Here is a 21,103-nt window from a genome sequence, read left to right as displayed (position 1 = left end):
AGGCAATTGACCCTCACCCCTTATGAAAAAAACAATATTTATAAAGTACCAAGAAAAAAATATTTATTGACACTAGCAGGTAAACAAACAATTACGTTTGGACTAAAAAAACATTGGAAGAACATATAGGGGCACTGGTTAAGGTGACAAAATGTAACAATAACTTACGGATGTTATGAGAACAAGACAATAAGGCATACGAGATGCGGGCGTTGCATTTTTTATCACAATATGTAAAGAAAAAAGTTAAAATAATAGAAATAGTTTAAACAATATGGATGATAATAGGAACAATAATAATCGCAATATTTATAAGGTCATAAACAGGTCATAATACCAAATTAAAATTTTGCATTTGGGATCATGTCATATTCGAGTAAACTACCTTCCACGTACATTTATGTGCAAAAACGTAAATATAGGAAAAAAATTATAGATAGAACGTCAACCAAGACGACGCATAGCCATACGACCAACTACTTCCTTTTTTCACCCTTCACTCACTCTACTACTGTTCCCAAACAATTTTAAAAAACTAAAAAATGCCTACAAGAACAGAGTAGGATATACAAAATAAAAAAACATCACGAAGGCTCGTATCACCAAACATACAAATACAATATAGCGCACATAAAAGAACAGCTGAAAGACTTGAAGGATGACGCATAGATAGTAGCAAAAATACTATATACGAACAGCTGCAGAATCGTTCAGGTTTTAAAAAATAGGGGGCCCGGACATTGCTTAAATCATCGAGAATGATTACACGAACACAAAGCAGATACAACTCTACACAGAGCTAGTTAATGACACCTTAACCGATAGTTACTTAAGTGTAAAGCAGTTATCCATAGAAAGGGCATCCGGGTATCAGGAGCAAATAGAAGAATGAAAAAAAAAAATTTTGATTTCTTGCACAACAAGAATAACAACGAAAATAGCTATTGTAATAATCATAATATCAAGGATTAAATTAGCAAAAAGACATAATACTAAGAACATTACTTAAAATAAGTAAATGAAGTACAGCTTTGATCTCAACATCCTTGAATGTACAAAAAAAATCTACAATTATACTTATATGACCACACGACAACAATATTATTTAATCAAAAAAAACGAATTGTCCTTATAACTCATTATACAACGCACGTGCGTGCAAACATATACACACACACGTGCAAGCGCATACATGCACGCTCATACGTGAGTTTTAAGAAACAACAAGAAAATACATTATAAGTAATTGTATTATGCAACGTCACTCAGAGAATTTTAGAAAATTGTATAAGGGAAGTGCGTAAACATAAAAAATTGTGTACATGTGTATATTTATACAGTGTATATATACAGTAAAAACAAATCAATCGGAGGAGCGAGACACAGTGCTTAAAACCATCCTTTTGTGTCTTACTAGAGACACTATATAACACAAACAACATAACACAAACATAACCCCATCACTAAAATACAAGTCAAGAAAATAATCGCTACCAAGGATGTTGGCGTCATGGCCTTGAAAGTGTTATGTATTATAGCATATACGTATATGCACTCCTTCTAGCATGGGCCCTAAAAGGTAGAGGAATAGAAAAGAAAAGTTATAGAAGAAGAGAATTCAAGCAAGGAATAGTGACATAGGATTCACTAGAGATACACGAGCAAGAGGATCATGACTACAGACCAAGAGACACACGCAACTTCCTTCACATATAAAGGGTGTTAGTAAAAAAACCTTACAACAAGCTGCGCCTTTATATACTCACGCATCGAGAAACAGACGTAACACATTCAACTTAAGTTTTTTAACAACACAATTGATATTCTTAAAAGAAATAAGAATCTACTGTGACAGTGCCATTAACTACAATCGCGGCTTGTCATAGGGCTGCGAAGAAAGAAAAACAACACTTTTCCTTATAAACTTATTTACGTGTTTTTCCGTGTGTCCTCTCTTCCTATACGACACTATACTGGTGAGCAATACTATGTACTAACATCATCATTCTTATATTCTATATCACAATTATTTAAATTTTTTTCATTATTCTTAAAATAATTTTTATTATTATTATTAGTATAATTATTCTCAAGATTATTATTATAAGTATTTTAATTTTTATAATTATTACTTTTAGTAACGATATTTTGAATAATGCTATTTTTACTATTATAGTTCTGAACACTTTTTTGGTATCCATATTGAAATAGTTATTGTTATTAGGAAAATGATTTTAATTATTAGGTAAATTATTATTATTATGATGATTATTATTACTATAAGTATTGTCGTTAAATTGTAGTCAGTCAGTGGCTTGGAGTCGTTTTCAGGGTCTGGTGGTGGTAATAATGGTGATTGAGGTGGGGGTGTCATGCGGTGTTCGTTAGCCTTATTTTTTTCTTGCTCTTTCTTAATCTTTTTTTAGCTTTCTATGTCCTAAATAAATTTTTGTATAAATTTTTTCACATTTAATTTAAGTTTAAGTCTGTTGTAAGGTTATTTTTATCCTTTAAGTTGATTTTTTCTTTATAAGTCACTAAACTATCTCTTATACTTTCCAGTAAATCACTCAGTACTCAATCTGTGGTAGTATTGGATTCCCATGTATGTTTTCTAATGCCTGACTTTTCTTCAAAATTTCATCACTTGACGTCTTTACTGACTATTTCTCGGAAATGACCTATTGAATCGTCAAGTATCGTCCCAACTCACTTGTTTATTCCAGCACCGTTTGCTATGCCCTATTTTACTTGCATAGATTGTAGCAAGTCATTTATATACCCAGCATCGTTGACTTCTTTACTTCTGGGTCAGCTCTGTATTTTCTTTTACGATGTTGGTCGGCTTGACTTGACCTTATTCGATATATTTTGCTGTTATTTGTTATTAATGTGGATCAAATGTTACACGTAAGCCTTTTGGTCTTTCTCCTTCTGTTTTTTATCAATTTCACCTAGTATACCTGTACTCTCACTTTTTATCTCTGATATATTTATTGAGTCAGGGATAATTTATTTTTGGCCGCGTATGCTGCTAAGCTTGCCTGTGCTAGTTTGCGTCCCTAGTGCATCTGTAGACCTTGACTTATTTTTAGTATCTCCTTACTGTTTGTTTTCTTTGCAATGCTTGCTTCGGCTAGTTTAAGTCCCTAATGTTTTGCTGACTTGAATTTTTTCTGCGCTTACGCCAGTATTACGCAGTGCGCAATAATAACTTTCATTTAATTATTCAATTGCTCAAAGGTATTACAAAAAATCTGGGATTTCTTTACGTAGAGTATCCAGCAGACGTTAACGGTTTCTTGGATAAATTTTTTTTTACTGTACGCTCGTTAATAAACAGTGCACTATTTTTTTTACCTTTATTTCGATTTTTTTTGTTCTTCCCGGGAACTCTCGTCTGTCATCTGCTCGTCCTTGAAACATCACATTATTTTCTTTTACATTACAGTCTACTGTAAGAATTATCATCAAATACACATCTTTTGTGTTTTTCTATGACTGGTCTCTTTTTCTTGTTATATTTAATGATTGAGTGACCTTCTTTTGTGGCCTTGAACTTATTTTATATTTGTGGTTAGTTTCCCCGTTGAATTGACCGTCTGTACTAATATTGAGGTTTTATATGTTAATTTTGTTGTTGTGTAAATTTTTTTATTTTTATACTTAATTACTTAAGTCTTTCAAATCTGGGTAAATAAAGTTTTTTTTTCCTTGGCTAACCTCGGATTCCCTGTCTAAGAGTTGCACGCATTTCAGATAAACGTGCCAGTGGTCCATCGTGATCGGCCAACCTTTTACTCTCTTGTTGGTTTACCAGCTGATACAGCTCTTAGCGTGATTATTTAGGGTTCGCTTTTTTTTTTTAAGTATTGGATTCTGAGACAGCACGTCTGGCGCATTATTTAAAATTCCAGGTCGATATATCGTATTAAAGTCGTAACCTTGTGGATCCACTTTTAACATGTTGAATCATTTGTCAGGTTTTTTTAATGTCAAATAATATTTTAGAGGCTCAAAATCTATCTGTATTAACAGTAAAGTTTTGTCCAAACAAATGTGGTAAGAATTTTTTTTTCAAACACTATCGCCAGCAGCTTTTAATCGTATGTGAGATAGTAGACTCTCTCCTAATCACCTTGTTGCATGTTCGCAAGGACGATCTTTTCTTATGTCTCGCTGGCTATGAAGAAGTTCTTACCACAAATCACTTTTCTTTTGATTGTTCATTTAGTTCTGTACATTTTACTCCTTAATATTTTAAGTCTAAGTGTCTAAGTATCAGTGGAAAATAGTCCGCTATTTTGCAGAAGCTCTTAGGCATCATTGGTTACGAGAACACTTACCAGTATTATTACGTCGTTAAAAAAAGGTAAATGCTGATTAAAGTTTAAAAGTAGGTGCTTTGCTTTTATTGATTAATTATTAATATGACGTAGAGACCATTTGAGGAAGGGTATTTTTACTTAAACTTATTCTGGAAATGACGACTCTGCAAATTTTAAACTGCATAAATAAGAAGAAAAGAATAATTACAATAGCTACTTGCTTATAAAAGAGAAAAAGTAACTGTATGCTACCCTTATTCTTTTTTTTTTTATTATCAGCTGATAGTAATTTGTATAACTTAATCCTTTTATTTTTATTATTATTTTCGCATATGTGTTCTTATCAACCAAGAAACACATAGGGTCTCTGGGTCACACGTACAAGGCATTGCAAACTCATGGTTCTCATACAATTTTATCGATCTCCTACGACCCTGACCTCTCTCTACATTGAGTTAACCAAATATAAACCTAACCGGTCTCTACGAACTATGATGTTTGTTCATAGTCGTGCATGTCATTATGTATGTTGTGACGGTGCGGCGTCGTTAAATCATTATAGGTAGACTAGGGCAGGTAGGAAAAAAGGAAAAAGAAAGGTAATCTAAAGTGGGAAAGAGCTAGAGAGAAAAAGTAAAGAAAAGCAGATTATCTTAGGATTTTGAGCGCGCAAGAAGAGGTTTTCGTTGTTTACGTGAGAAGCATATTTTTTAGCACACAAAATTTACCTACAGCATACAAAATTTCATAAAACTTTTAGACATTTTAAAAAATCAACAACTACCCGAAAATTTGACTCTGATTTTATTTGATGTAAAAAATCTCTTTCCAAGCGTACTAGAATTAGAAATAAGAAACATTGTTAAAAATCTACTTAATAGATCCACTACTAGCCAATTATTTTCAGAAGAAATTTTACACATTCTCGACGTCTGCTTGAAACAAAACTATTTTTGATTTTAAAACTTAATATTTTTAGCTAGAGATAGCCTTACAATGAGTGATCCCATAAGTCCACTCTTAGCAGAGATTTTTATGAATGACTTAGAAAATAAAATTATGGAACATGGTCTTAGTAAAAATTTGCTCTTTTGGTATCAGTACGTGGATGACGTAATTTGTTGTTGGACTGGTATGAAAAGGCAACTAAATTTATTTTTCAAACATATTAATACATTACATAAAAATATTAGATTCACTATGGAACAAGAAAGCAACAATAAAATTAATTTTTTGGATTAAACAATATATGAAATTCACGATCAATTAGAGTATAGTATTTTTCATAAACCTACCCACACAGATTTCACAGTCCATAAAAATTCTATTTATCCGTTCTCGCATAAAATGTCTGCATTCAATAGTTATATTTGCAGACTCCTTTCCATACCTTTAAACTCTGAGAACTATACTAAGGAATTACAAAAAATTAAACAAATAGCTTACAATAATGGTTATGATTTCAACATTATCGACAAGTTAATTAAAAAATATACAGTATAAAAAAGCTATAAGCAAAGTTTTTCCTAAGTCCGCAAGAGAAACTGCACCGTATCATGTAATTACTTACGTAGGCTATTTGTCAGAAAAGATTAAACAGCACTCAAAAAAGTACAATATGAACATAGTTTTTAAATCAAATAAAAATTTACAAACTATTATCAAAAATAATAAAGATCAGACCGAAAAAGAAAACAAATCAGGCATTTATGAACTTAGTTGTGGTTCTTGTGAAAAGAAATATAGAGGACAGACAGGGAGTGCTTTTAAGTTCAGACTCAAGGAACACGAAAATGCCTACAAAAAACAACTTGATACTTCTAGTTATGCAAATCACATTCTTAAATGTAATCATATTTACAATAACAATTTTAAGATTTTACACACATGTAACAAAGGATTAAAATTAGATGCATTAGAAGCACTAGAAATTAATAAGTTAAAATATTCTAATATCTTATTAAATGATATGTTAAATTTGAATAATTTGCCTCTACTTAATTTAGCTTTGAAATGACCAGTATTATTGACTATATACAAAATGTATGCATTTGTGTGTGTACGTATACATGTATGAATGTATGTATGTATATAGCCCCTGTTATCTGATTGTCGACCACGGTGCAGCGTGTATGTTCTTGATAGAACGCTGTATAATATTATTAAGTCTTGATGTACATTTGTCTGACGAAAGTACTGTGATACCAAAACAGCTGTAACACGTTTTTAACGAATAAAGTGAAGATCGACAGTACGTGATAAGTCTACTTTTTCATTTAATCGTATACATAAAAGATTACAGCTACATCCTTAAAATTTTGATGTAGATACCATTGTTATGTTGATAAGAAACTTTAGTATATGTAATAAATTGTGCAATAGCACTAGACAACGTATGACAAAATTATTAAAATATAATCTTGAAGCAGAAATAAAAACTGATGATAAATCAGGCGATAAAGGTTTCATTTCAAGAATAACAGTAAATACTGATAATAATTTATCTTGAGCGTTCATTACGTACAGAAAACAATGTCCAATAGTTCTAGCTTTTTCCATGACAATCAATTAATTGCAAGGTCAGAATTTTGATGAATTAGGATTTTACTACGAATGACCTTTGTTTTCTCATGGTTCACTATACGTGTTGGTATCATGATGTTAAAGTCCTAAGAATATATTTATACAAAATATTTCGGAGAACCAAGCAAACGTTTGAAAATTACGTATGGCAAGAAGCTTTAGATTGTTAACAATTCGAATATTTATTTGTCAAATTTTATCCCTTATAATAATTTTATTTTTCTTTAAGAAATGAAGTGTTTATATGTATTAAATGCATCTTGAAAATTAGAGTTTTATTGAGCAAAATCTTTTTCAAAAACTGATACAGTAAGTTGTTGTATTTTTGAATTCTTACATTAAAAAAAAAAAAAAAAGACATTACTAAAAATTTTTTTATGCATGTTATAACATTGACGTTTATCTTAAAAACTTAAAATCTTAGTTAAAAATTACTCCTATGAAATTGAAGGATAGAACAGCCTTTAATTTCGTACTAGAATGACAAGAATCATCGTTTATTTTCAATCGCTGATTTTATAGTTATAAAAACTTTATACTTTTCTTTTTTGTGCCAAATAACATGCTGCTGCTATGTTATAATAATAATAAAGATCAGTTAAGAAATATTTTGATGTATATGATGATACAAAATGTATATTTCTCTTTTACAAAAAAGCTTTTCTACTAAAATTTTTAGTTTTAAATACTTTAACTTTAAATATGACTGGTATTTATTATACAATAAAATATTGTGATACCAAACTATATGTTGTTTAAATATTTTAAGTATATGAAAATATAAGAAACATGTCTTAGAAAGGTGAGTAGACTAAATAACAATTAACTATTTATATAACAAGTCGGTTATTTTTGTAGATACTGAATTCAAATTGTATGTTGCTATAAAATTTTTCAGTTTTAAATATTCTTAGAGGGTCTTCACCCGAAGCGTGCAGGAATCAGAGCCCCACCAATTTATATATGTTTCTGCACAAGTGACTTGTAAGGATACTCACATGTATGTAAGGGTAATTATAAGGACAAAAGCGGAATTATGTAGACGTTCGCATAATTCCACCATGTTATACATTTACATTTTAGAAGCACGTAAAGGCTGCATGAGTCACTTTCTATGAACACATTTCGAAGTACACACGTGTATATAGGCGTATGTATTATTTTAACATGTATACTTTTTTTATTTTTATTTCCACGTGTGTGTGTGTTAATTAAAAATAAGAAAAATGCATGCATGTAGAAATTATGTATATTTATATATACTCATACACGTACAAATATACATACATTTATGACAAACCCACGTATAAATACATTCAGGGTCACCACAGATTAACAGAGTCTCCGTCAAGTCCTTTAGGAATAATATGGGGCTATAGGAGCAGTGGGGGGTTGGAACAAAAATCAGGTTTTGTTAATTATAACATAATGTTGACTTAGCTTACTTGTATGTATTACTAGAACGGTATTTAAATTTAATTAATCTAATTATGTCTACAGATAAAAAAATTCGTTGTCTAATTACAGTAAGGTACTAAAGTGGATTGGAAATAAAAAAATCTTTACGTTTATAAAATGTTTACACTGTTGCGGGGTGCGTGTGATGTGGATTTGCGAGGCAGAGTATTTGATCTCGTTTGGGCCTGAGTTGCCCGTATACCCTCGGTTGCACTCCCTGTAAACGTTGAATGCAGGTCTCATTCTCTAAGACTTCACTGGGGTTAAATATCACAGTGAACTTGATTGTCGTCACCTCTCGTGACTATCATAAACGCAGTACAAGGACGAAATGGGCTATTGCTTGAAACATACTTTTTTCTTGAAAAACTTTTTTTCGTTTGTTTTTAATATGTACTGGTAAATTAAATACAGAATGACTACCTACACACAGAGGGAACTCTGGCAGTTGCCATACTGTTACCATGGGGCTAAATCAGTGGCCATCTACATACTCTGATACTTTATCCAAAATTTCTACATCGTTTTTTTTATCACTGGTATTTGTTTTCTTCATTTTACGTAATGCTTTATCTCCTTCTTCATGAACATAATCAAAAATATACTTTATACTTAAAATAGATGCACAGTACAAAACATTCATGTGGCAATTATATTTCATAAATAAAAATGAATGGTATGGTACTACCATTAAATTATCAACTAAAATTTTTAAATTACTATGTTTGATTCTATGTATGTGATTATCACATCTCTTGTATTTTTTTTGTAATTTGAGTATCTATATCTTGTAAAAAAAGTATGATTAGTAAACTTTTTCGAAATTTTTTTTTACAAACTTTTTGATGACTGGTAAGACATGGACTATCTTTATTATGAGGTCCATGAAGCATGTGTTCAATAATTAATTTTTTTATTTGAGAATCGAGAAGAGTTTTCACTGAAATATAATTAGCTATGTCTGTAGTAGTGTATAATTTATTGTTTCGATTTAATGTTACAATAATACGAAAATGTGGTTATTTTTTTTTTTTTAATTTAATAGTAAACGTTAGTAATGACTTTTCCAAAAGTATTGTGTTTGGTTATATCGTCTACAATTAATTTCAATTTTGTATGAAATAATCTAACAGTTACATTCGGTCTATTATTCGGAGTAGTACCATAAGAAGAGTTTTCTTTTAAATTTGCTTTATTTGTTTTTATTTAGAATTAAGTGTTACGGTAACAAAAATATCAGGTCGTCCCAACTTCTGCATTATTGCAATTGCATCTTAATAATGATTTTGCGTTTACCTAGTACCACCAATTTATGTTGCGGATAAAATAAACATGTTTCCAACTCAATGTTTTTAAAAATTTTAGAAAAATTTGAGGCACTACGAATTATTTGATCTATTAAATCATGATAACATTGAATTCTAAGAATTTTTTAGTTATTGCGAGAGAAATGTATCCTATTGCTTTCTATTATACTATATACATGCAAAAGGCATTGTTGCGTTTATCTTCCAGCATAGAGTACGAGACTGAAAATTATACTTTTTGGTTGATAAGCAGTTTGATATAAGTAGTATTAAAGCAACGTAAGCATTTTGGCTCTTATTAAAAATATTTATCTATCGTATGTACTCCATCCTATATCTCCAACTAGAAATAAGAATGGAAATACCATTAAATTGATATGATACATTCGGTAAACAGCATCGATAATGCAACCTATAAAGGTGTTACTAAATAAGATTATATTATTTTTATAAATTTTCCCGTAAAAATGTTAAACAATATTCGTAAAGGCTTGCCATCTCATGAACTTAAATTTAAAGTAGGTGTAATAGTAATGGTTATTCGAAATCTTTGTACATCAGACGATTTATGTAACAGTACACGATTGCAAATTATTAAATTGTTAAAGCATAACGTAGAAAGTAAAATAGTTACGGAAGAAGAAATTGGTAATAAACTTTTAATTTTTAAAATAATATTAAATACCAGAAATACTTTATCATTACCTTTCATTTTATACAGAAAACAATTCCTGTTAGTTGTAGCATTTGCTATGACTATAAACAATTTCTGAGGTCAAAGTTCTAATTTTGTGGGATTATTCTTGAAAAAATCTTTATTTTCTTATGGTTAATTGTACGTGCCTTTATTGAGATGCAAGAATGAAGATGGAATCTTTGTTTAAATCAATAGAGAAAACACTTTAGATATTGTAAATATGTTTGGGAAAAAATTTTTGATTAAAAGTTATAATGTTTCTAATAAAAAGGAGATAATTCAAATATTCTCAATATATGGACAAAATTTAGTTCCGACTAATTCATCCTATGAATGTATATTATGTTGATCTATTGTACTAATTTTAACATTAACTTAAAACAGAAAAGGAATAGACCTACGTCTTTGTGATTTAATAGGGCTTAATAAGTTGACTGACAAAATAAGGTATCTTATTGCGAAACATCCACTATTTGCTTTAATAATAAAATAAATGTTTTTTAAATTTATGTATGTATTGTTGCCATTAATACGTATACAAAATGATATAATACACATACTAAAAAAATAACATTTCACTTATAGTTTATCATAAATGCTAACAAAAAAAACTTAGCGTACCAAGAACTTAATACTTACAAATAAAAAAAATACAATTGATATGAATTGGTTTCTTAGTGTGCTCTTAGTTGTATGAATGAAATGGTAAATAGTTATTTGTATACGTAAGGTTTATCTGTTTGTCTTCTAAGCGATGTGGAAAAATAGATTTAAAAAAAATATATTTAGAAAAAACATATTATAAGTTATCATTCTTTACTAATAAACATTGTAAGAGTACAGAATTATGTATGACATACGATTTTTATAATGTATTAAATTATATTTTTATTAAAAGAAATTGAGTAAGACATAAATAAATAAATAAATAATCTTTTAACTACCAATGTAAATGATTTTATATGGTGTAAAATGGTTTAGAATGCCCCACGCAGTTAAATCTTTAATACAACAGTTAACTTTATAATTGAATATGTTATTATTGTAACGTTTTGTGTAACGACCTCCTATAAATTAATTATAACTTTAAATTTCGTCTTGACGATGAGATAAATCATGTTAATAAGGCAGTTTTGTTTTAAAGTAATTTGATAATGAAGCAGATTCAGAATAATAAAATTATCTATATACGTTACGTACACGTTTGTATACACATCAAGGTCGAAAAAAGACTGTATGATACCTGTTAGGTTCACCAAAAGTAGTGTGGGGGTAGATGGGCGGTGGGTGGTCACGAAAAATGCGTAAGGGATCTGTGGTGGGCCTACGGGAGATGTAAGGGGGAGGGGGGGTTGGAGAAAACTGCGATGTGTTAAAATAAGGGAGAAAATGACGGGTTGTCACCTCATTTTGTGGGGGGCTGTTGAGATGGTAGAGGGTTAATAGGGGTCTATGGAGGTTTTGTGTGGAGTGTCCCAACAAGATAACGGAAGATATATCTTCCTATATTATATAGTCGTAAAAGTAAGAGCAAGATATTCCACCCCTTGCTTTCCCCACCTCCCCTCCGCTCCCCCCCCAATAAGGTAGTTATTCTTTCATTTTCTTGCATTTTTCGAGTAATCCTACTTTTTTGCTAGCTCCCCCCTAAAATGACCAAACTCTCCACCTAAAATTATTATTCTATTTTGAAAAGGTTTATTACTACTAGATAAATCTTTGAAAGTCCTATCAACAATTTCTAACGATTTTTGGTATCATAAAAGCTCCATCTCAAATAATTACTTCTACATTACGAAATTTTTGTTTATCTGGCTCAAACTGGTAATAATACTCTCATGATAATTCGTAAGTGTACGTATGTTTTACATGTAATAAGAGTTTTTGAAACAAGAGCAATTATAATCGTCATATACATAAATGCAATGCGAATGAAAAACTGCAATAAAATGTAATATTATTACAAAATAAATATTATTTACTTTCTAAATTGTTTTTTCGATGTTTTTGAGTTTGGATAAGAATATAAATATTTTTTATGAACTAATAACAGTAGTAGTAAAAAAAAATAAAATTAAAGAAAAAATTAATAATAAAAGCAGGATAGAAGTAGTAGTAGTAATAGTAGTAGTAATAGTCATAGTTATAATGGTAATATCAGTAGCAAGTAGTAGTAGTAGTAATTTATAATTTTCTTATATAGATCTATCTCCAACTTTAAATTCAGACTTCAAGTTCTTGGTAGATGTAAAAGAAAGAATTTTTTTTTCGTTGCAATTGGAGAATCTAATTCACTGTCAAATTTTTGTTCAGACATTTTGTTTCTTCTTAAAACGAACTTACGAAGTAAAAGTAAACGAAAAAAAAAAATACCAATGGGCCAAAATTTCGGTTGTAAGAATTTATCAATGGGCCAAAATTTTGGTTATAAAAAATTAAAAGAAAAAAAAGAATCAACTAACGATACTGTCAAAACAAAATTAATTTGTGATTCTGAAAATATCGTAATTTTGTTATTTTTGACGATATTTGAAATCTCTCAATACGTCATCGTTTTAAATATATAAAAATTATGCATTAGTCAGGGAAAATAAAAAGTTATTGTTAAAAATTCATGTTATCAATAATGATTAACATACATTTATTACATATATAAATTTTAAGTAACAATAATATAATTCGGGTTTTTTCCATACTTCGTAAATCTAATTTGCAATTACGAGGGTTGGTGAGCAGAGCGCGCAGGGGGCATATATAGTCATAAGAGCTTAAAAATATCTATTGTTACATACAAGATGGACAGCTCATTTAAAAAAAGGAGCCACTAGAAGAAATAATAAAGCTCACCAACAAAAAGACAAGGGCACATCTCTCTGTCTATATAAACTTTACTATTTTTATTTGAAATAAGCAGCTTGTTCTTTATATTTTCTTCAAAGCAGACCAGTAATTATCACCCAGCGTAAAAAATTTATTTCCGAGTGTTTTAGAAAAATGCCATAGTCCTCCGAATTCTGTAAAATATACTTTAACATATTATTTTTATACTAACAATTAATTTTATCATTTTTTAAAGCCTTAAAAAAATAATAATACGAACCTTATTTTAAAAAAATTACACTTATTACCCAATAAAAGGGGGGTTTTGCGTGCAGAGCACTTAGAGAGATGGAGCCCCACTAGAATATATATATATAGGTGGTTAGGTGATGGACTCGTGATTTTTTAAGTCTCGCTGTTTTAGCTGTGCTAATTGCTTTGTGGATGGATTAATTGTTTCTCTTTATCTTTGCCATCGTGAGAGAGAGGTGTGCCAATTTTTCTTCTATCGTTTAAGCCTACAGCTTGGGCACCAGGTCAGAAATAAAGCAGATACACTGGGCTGTCCTGGATCAGGTTCTTCCTACTTCTCGGGGTTTTCCTGATCCACATGACAATTGTCATGGGCAAATGCGAGGTAGTTGTTAGGGCCCTTGCCCCTTCTAATCCCATTCCAATTCCTTACCAATTCCAAGTGCAAAGTGCCCTCAGTAGTATCTCTACGAGAGAGCTAAACGTAAAGCACTATCATAGAAAGACTATAAATATAAATTCTTATGTCATGTAGTTGTTTGTGTAAGTTATTCTACACGAACCATCGAGATTAACACAGGTTTATTACGAGATACGTTATGTAGATTAATTTCTGAAAAACTGTAATCTCATGAAAAAGTATATTAAAACTTTGACGAAGATTAAAAAGAAAAACCAAATATCTATAAACTAAAAACATTTACATTAAACTATATACAGTGACAACACTACTTATAGAAAATGTTTTTTCTTACAAAAATTGTCACAATAGTAAGTCCAAGCTTACATTTGTGAAAAGCAGAACTTATAGATTCGTTTCATAAACGAATCAATGGAATTTTCGTTTATCAGGAGCCAGCCATCGGCTCGATGTCCTTCTTTAATCTTCCTTAAAGAATTTTTTTTTAAATCGTTAATTTCGTTAAGGTGTTACGTTTCACCAAATGATATGTAAGCAGTAGTGGTAATTTGTCTTATGTGAGCTAGCGTTGATCTACTGTTTAAATTTATATCTTATGTAATGCAGTAGAAGCGTATCTTTTTCGTCTTTACATCTTACGTCTGTGTAAGAATCCTTGATGAACGTTGTACATTTTAATTTTTCTTTATATTTTATTTATTCGTCAAAGTAAAAATTTTGTTTTAATCAATGAAAATTTTAAATCCTTTAACACTTTATATAATTCAGTGATTAAAAAACTGTATCAAAAAAAACGAATGTAATCCAGAACCAAATTGTGTCTTATAAGATTTTTTAATGCATTTGGTGAAGCCAAAAACAATTAATTTTCAAAATTTTATAAATATTATGGTTTTAGATTTGCATTAACAATAAGTTAGCAATTTATAGTTTTTCTTAACTCAACTTACTTCTATGATCGTTGGTTAGCCATTGCTGTTTACACGTATGCAGTCACAAGATATAACAAGGTTAACTACATTGATGATTCAAGTCCTACACGAAATTAGTCGTTGCAATGATAATAATTAGACTGTTTGATTTTAATCTTAAAACCAAGGTCGATGGTCCTTCCTTTTTTGTTTTGACTTGATTAACTTTTTAGGTGAGTCCAGAGTGTCCTGGTTTGCTCAAACTTTTTTTACACTTCTTAAGCACCGAACTCGGTCTTGCATTTCTCTAAAAGCCACAACAGAGCTCGATTTTTAACCTCTATGATAACTTTAGAATACCTGATCAAAGAGATATTGGTATGTGCAAGGAGCTCTTATCCTCTTGCATTTATGTAGGATACATGAGGTAAGGAATTTAAATGAATAATCAATGCTTAATAATTTTTCAACGAATTTTAGTCCATAATGATATAGGGGAAGGTTGACTGAAATCTTTTCCATAAATTTTTATATCGTAATTAAATACATTTATTTTCATTATTTCAGGTATAGTTTAAGAAGTTTAAAAACTAGACTTTTTCAAAAATTATTTAATGCAATAACTAATAGCATTTTATACTATCAAAAATTTAAACCAAAATAAACAAATGAGAAGTCTTTTTACACTGTTAACAAAATTAATCTGAAGTCCAAATTAGCAGAAGCACTACAAGAATGCAATAGCTATAGTGACAAAATATGGTAAGCCAGAATTATTTATAATAGTAATATGTTATCATTAACAGTGAAGAATAATTTTAAGTTTTATTATAATTCCTAAAAACAGAACGTAAAATAATGTTTCAAACATCATAGTTGAATTATTTTTATTTGTTATAAAAAATTTACAAGTTAGAAAAAAAGAGAGAATGTTATTAAAGTATTTACAATAGGTAGTTTCAACAAAATATTTCTTAAGAATCATCAATAGTTTTCTTAAAATTTATTTCAAGTTAAATAAATAGTATAACAGTCTGTAAAGACATTCAAATAAACAAAAAAATCAAACAATAGACGTTTTAAGATACTGCAACCACAATGGGTTTGATTAATCACGATTCTCACATTGATAATCCTTCCAAAGAAATTACTACTTTTCGGTTTACGTCTTTTTAATCGCTTTGCGTGGCTTATAATTTCAAAAAATATTTAAGGTGGCACAATATAGCGTCAGTATGAAAAAAAAAAAATACTACAGAAGGTTTGTTGATCGTTAAGATGATTAGGCTTTTTTATACATAATTACTAAGTTTAAGAACTAGAAGTCAGGTCACAAAAATGTTTTAATTCAGCTATACTAAAACAAATCCAAGATACACAAACTATTTTCGATAACAAAATATTTTTTAGTCAAGAAATGTTCGACACATGTAACAAAAAATTACGACAAAATATTTTGATTACGAAAAAAAGAGGTTTAACGATTCCAAGAGAGCCTTAGAAACAGTTGACACAAATGTAAAAGACATACATAGTACAAAAATATAATTTAAAAAATAGTTAATGATTTTAATACTCATTTTTGGTTAAACTTTTTTACCTATAAGAAACAGTAATATAATTATTATTTTAAAGTGTATTAAATTATTATTTTTATAGATATTTAAAATTAAAAATTTCCAAACTTTTTTTTTGTTTCTTAAAAATCAATTTAAAATAATGGACGATGTGAAATATTTGTTGATGTAAATAGTTGTTTAAATGATAGTGTTATACTTATATTATGGAATAAGTAGATCAGCTTACTAAATATAAGAATTCTTGAAAATTAAACTGGAAAAACTTAAACCTAGAATAGTGAAGTCAATGCATTGTATGAAGAGGTTAGTAAATGGTAATGACCTGAAGTTTTTATCTCAAAATTAACTTAAAACACTATTATTACATTTTAACTACCTTCTAATTTTTATCATAAATAATTCCTATAGTTGCGGCATTTACTATGACTATATATAAATCTTAAGGTCAAGATTAACAGTGTCTGTTTATCCCTCAGAAAAACTAGTAATGTCAAACGGCCAACTATACATAGCTTTATGAAGTTGCAAAAAAAATAATAATATTCAAAGTAAAAAGATAAATTGTTAGTTGAAAAAGATGTTTTAAAAAAGAAATTCTAAAAAATCATTAACTTAAACTAAGAATTCTTATACATACAAATAGGCATAACTTTTAACATTGGTTTTAGAGTTTACCACTTCATTATTTATTTCATGTTCATTAATGACAAGTTATACGATGTATTCTTGTTTTATAATAAGCCTTTATTTGACAAGAAAAGTTTGTTTTAAGCTATTATATAAAATCTATAACTTCTTCAATGGTTCCAACAATATTCAGTGTTTATATCATAAAATTATAGGGATTTTAGAGAAAAATTATTCATACAAAATTTTTACGCCCCAATCTCATTATGGTATTTTATTGTTTTAAAATTCATAGTACTACCATCAAACAGTAAGGGACTGAACTAAGTTTCACTGTCAATGGTTCGTACATAATTAATTTGAAACATTTGTGCATCGATGGATCAAGTAAGATGTTACACAATCATTTCCGAGTCATAAAAAGAACTATTTCCGTATACGAAAAAAAGTTAATTAAATGAAAATAAATAATACAATAACTTATGTGCTGTAAAATTTACCTATAAATTAATGAACAGTAAATGAATATCATAATTAAAGAAAAGTTATAAACTACCGTAACACAAGGACCAAAAAAATAATCTACAACAGGGATCACTCGTAGCAAAGTAAGTAGGGTACTTAGCTTGTGTGCTAAAAATCACTAGCTTATTCTTAAAAAAATGGTTTCTCTTTTGAAAACCAGGAGTAGAATAAAAAGAAATTAAAAAAAATTGTATTTCTTCACCTATGATCTTCGGTAATAAGGCGTAGCGCTGTAGAGTTGAGGAGATAAAATGAAGATTTTCACTTTGGTAACACATTTTCTTAAGGTCATTATTAAAAAAAATAAATAAATAATTCAATCAATCTTTAATTTTATTTCTGTAAATGTATCTATTTTATGTATTGAAAGGAAATACTTTTCATTCGAGTGAAAGAAGTGGAAAATTAACGTACGCAAGTGGGTGAAACCATATTATATATATATATATATATATATATATATATATATATATTCCTATATTACATAGTCGTAAGAGTTAGAGCGAGGTTTTTCTCCCCCCCCCGCCCCCCCCCCCCAGCTCCCCCCCCAAATAAGGTAGTTATTCTTTTATTTTCTTGCATTTTTCGAGTAAACCTACTTTTTTAATAGCTCCCCCCACCTCCCCCCACTTTCACTCAGCTCCCCCCCAGCTCCTTCCCATTTTCCCCATATATAATGAAAATATATTATTAAGCCTTGTATATTAACCGTTACAAGTGGTCAAATTTTCACATATAATTTTATTTGACCATAACAACAAATTTTGTTACAATTATCTTATTTACGATGTTTATTTGGATTACATACTCTAAAATGTCTTTTTAGGTGCTCTGCTTTTAGGGGTAAACGCACCATCAACCGTACACCCGTAAATTCTCTTTATTTTGTTACTATGATTGTAAGACAGTTTGATACTAAATATTGACTCAGTAAATTCTAAATTGTTGTTTAGGGTCTCAAGAGAGCACCAAAATTTTTTTGAGGTGTTAGAGCTTGTCAAAATTATTTTATAATAGAAATAAAAAATTAAGTTAACCCTACATAACCTTTTTCACAATTTTGACAAATATTTTTTTGAACGTTTTTTTCAAGACTTTTCAAATGTCTCTCTAAGTGATAATTTCTTTTGAAACATATCCTACATTTAATACACTTCAAATTTTTCTCAATGTTTTGGCATTCCGTTGTGTAACGTTAATAGTTTTTCTTCTCTAATGTTATAATGCTACATATGTCACATACAAAAAATTTTTTTTTGTGAATTTTTTCGTGCAATAATAGACACTCTTGATTTGAAAATTTTGAGTGACATTTATCACACTGATAAAATTTTGCATCCATGATGGTGTATCTGAAAACATGAAACAAAAAACGGATTGTTTATGATTATATAAATCTGGGTACTAGACGGTACTGAAATTTGCTTTTTTAATGAAAGATAAAATTTGCAAGAGAGTATAAAAATAGTAATGAACTATAAATAAGTTTTTTTAGTACTCTAAATTTTCATTCCAAACAATATTTTTAATTTTAAATTTGTTTTCTGATTCAATTGGAATAAAAATTCTTTTTTGGTTCCAACATTAAATAGTGCAACATATAATTGCCCACTAGAAAATAATGGTTCTCTAAAGTACAACCCTAAGGGATCAAAACTTTGACCTTAAGATTTATTGATAGCCATACGAAGAGTTAAGATAAATGGAAATCGTTTTCTGTACAATGTAAATGGTAGTAAAGAAGAATTGTTTGTATTGAGTGTTATACTTAGACTGAAGACTTTATTTCCTTTTTTTTTTACCTGAGATTGTTCCAGCTTCGATGTTGTATGTAAATAATTTTGTAATTCATAATCTTGTACCATTGCAAAGTCCTTTAGATATGTTTAAGTTTCATATTAACATAACAATAGCGTTGATTTTTAAATTCAATTCGCGTAAAAAAAGACTTTCTTTACTACTATTTAAATATTTTGTAGAGAAATAAGTATAAATATTATCGTCTACTTTATTTACTCCTTTGTGATTTGCTTTATCAATACTATAGTACGTTACTAATATTCCTACCATATTATTTTAAATATTTTTTGTTTAAAAAGTAAGTGTATTTATCGTGAGATGTTAATATAGTTTTACTTATAAAAGAATCATCAGTATTATTAAAAATTTAAAAACATATATCATTTGTTTCCAATATCTGAGGAATTATACAAGTTTTAATTTTGCCTTCTCCTATATCCAGTAGCAATGAAGATAATTTTTTATCAATTAAACGTATATTATTTTTAAAATTGAAAATATTAAATAAAGGCCAAAAATTGAAAAATTTTATGGTTTCTTAAACAATAGTAATTTTGCTTCGGTTTTTTACTACTGGAAGAATTTGACAAAAGCCTCCACCTAAAATTATTATATTATTTTTAAAAGGTTTATTACCACTAGATAAATCTTTTTAAGTCCTATCAGCAATTTCTAACGATTTTTTCGGTACCATAGAAGCTTTATCCCAATTAATTACTTTTACATTACGTAATTTTTGTTAATCTGGCTCAAACTAAAAGAATGCACTTTCTATAGTGCTTTATTCCAAAGGAAGTCTGAAAGTTCTGTAAGTGGTGATTTCCTTTGGAAGCAGAATAGAAGCAATACCTGTCCCAGCCATTGTAAGAATTTTTTTTCAATAAATATGAAATAATAAATTAATTTTTTGTGTAGAAAAGTTTTTCCAGATCCACCAGGACCATCAATGAAAAAAAATTTTTTTTTAAATTTTATTAATTCTTGAAAAATTCGACATTGATCATGATTAAGTTGTAAAAAGATTTCATGGAATTTATGTTTACAAAAAATTCTTTTATCATTGTCAGTATCAATTTTTTTTTTATCGTTTTTGTTGGTTCTGGTAAACTGAAATCTTTACAAGACATTTTCAGAATTAAAAAATTTCGTTTCAATGGTAAAAAGCTTTATTTTAATCATCTTTTCAATTTTCAATGAAAAATTTTTTGTATTTGTTCCAAATAATATTACCAAAAAAATTTTCAGACATAATAAACCATGCGAAAAATTTTCGTAGTTGAAAAGGCATCATAACGTTACCTGCTTCTTCAAAAACTATATTGTTTTGAAAATCGTGTTCTACTAATCCCATAGAAATAGCTGTTATTAGTGAGGAAAAATAAAAAGTGATGGTAAAAAATTCATGTAATTGATTATGATCAATACACATTTAGTACATTTATAAATTTTAAGTAACAATTAATATAATTCGGATACTTTTCCATACTTTGTGAATCTTATTTGCAATTATGGGGGTTGGTGCGCAGAGCGCTTAGAGGGCATATATAGTTATAAGAGCTTAGAAATATCTATTGGCACATACAGGATAGACAGCTCATCTAAAAAAGAGAGCCACTAGAAGAAATAATAAAGCTGACCAACAAAAATTTAAGGGCACATCTCTCTGTCTACGTAAACTTTACCACTTGTATTCGAAATTAGCAGCTTGTTCTTTATATTTCTTCAAAAACAGACCAGTAATCATACACCAGCGTAGAAAATTTATTCCTGAGTATTTTCGAAAAATGCCATAGT

The sequence above is a fragment of the Copidosoma floridanum genome, unplaced genomic scaffold (genome assembly GCF_036245765.1).
Source record: "Copidosoma floridanum isolate Cflo_tuat_1 unplaced genomic scaffold, Cflo_Japanese_pri ptg000005l, whole genome shotgun sequence".
Classification (NCBI taxonomy): Eukaryota; Metazoa; Arthropoda; class Insecta; order Hymenoptera; family Encyrtidae; genus Copidosoma; species Copidosoma floridanum.
The sequence above is the reverse complement of the archived record's forward strand: the minus strand, read 5'-3'. Positions refer to the sequence as shown.